This window comes from Dermochelys coriacea, chromosome 11, assembly GCF_009764565.3.
Source record: "Dermochelys coriacea isolate rDerCor1 chromosome 11, rDerCor1.pri.v4, whole genome shotgun sequence".
Classification (NCBI taxonomy): Eukaryota; Metazoa; Chordata; order Testudines; family Dermochelyidae; genus Dermochelys; species Dermochelys coriacea.
The window spans coordinates 37810959-37812054 of record NC_050078.2 but is presented as its reverse complement, the minus strand read 5'-3'; the positions used below and the strand labels follow the sequence as shown (position 1 = coordinate 37812054).

The following is a 1096-nucleotide window of genomic DNA, read 5'->3' as shown; positions in this document are numbered from 1 at the left end:
CTGATGTAATTCACACGGGAGCACTAATCTCAATTAACGGGTCTGCACCTTTCATAACCAAAATTGGCATATTGTTTCATTTAACAGGAAAGGAGTAGAAATCATGCATTATTAATATTTATGAAGAGTAAACCAAAGGCAATGCATTTATTTTATTTTCTTCCTTTTATCTCCTCATTCTCATGTATTACATGAACGGTATCAGGCACCACACTAGATAACCTATTTTTAAAAAAATCCATTATGTTGTATATTTGTAATGAGCTTATCTTACCCCAGTATTTTTTTCAGTCAAGTTTCCTTCTTGTGAGTCTGCTACAGCAGTCATGTACCTGTTAAAGGAAAACAAAAATGTAAAATTTCTTAACTTGCTGATCTCATCTAACTAATGGCCACCAGGCACGATAGACATACATCTGATAGCAGTTACAAGACACCATATCTCTTATATGTGCCTCTTGCCAATGTATTATTTAGTGAGCAAGGGAAGAAAGAAGCATACTTTCAGCCATACCTATTGACTGTATTGTATGCTCACCTTTCACTGCCTTAGCAGTGTAAAAGCTGGAAGCGACAGGTTTTGTTTCAAAACTCTATAGATGAGAACAAAGCATATGCTGTAGTAATGAACATTTGTTCTTAAGGACATAGAAAAGGTTTGGAGGGGACATATACTTGATACCATATAAGAGAGATAAATAAGAAAGAATTAAGTACTTTAATAATTATTCAGTCCAGGTTATGGTACTGTATTTAAGCAATGTTGGTGTTAAATAGACATTGCTACTTCTCAAAATAATAAAAGATAAGCCCTTTAAATTTAATCAAAGGGTTGCTTCCTAAGTCAGAATCTACATGTATAAAGAATGTGAGTGTTTTCAAAGAGATCCCCATCCCTTTCATTTTTATTTTCTTCTTTGCTGTACTAGGGGAGTGCTTGCTATTTATTGGCATTCCCTTGTCATAAACTTTAGATTATCCATGTGAAGCTTATTTGATCTCTCTGACCCATTTTTCCCAGCCAAGTGAATCTCCAAGCACTGATGTTCTAATGATGTACCACTCCAAATGATGTTACTTGTTGCCTTTGACAAAT

The 1096-nt window shown here is 34.6% G+C and overlaps 1 long non-coding RNA gene across 1 annotated transcript; it reads right to left on the bottom strand.

Annotated features, from left to right (window-relative positions):
* Positions 1–295: 295 nt before the first annotated feature.
* On the bottom strand, positions 296–887 carry LOC122458108. The gene is made up of 2 exons (XR_006277979.1): positions 718–887; positions 296–332 (listed from the first exon to the last, which is right to left on the bottom strand). It is a non-coding gene; the product is annotated as an uncharacterized LOC122458108 (long non-coding RNA).
* Between the last annotated feature and the right edge of the window lie 209 nt (positions 888–1096).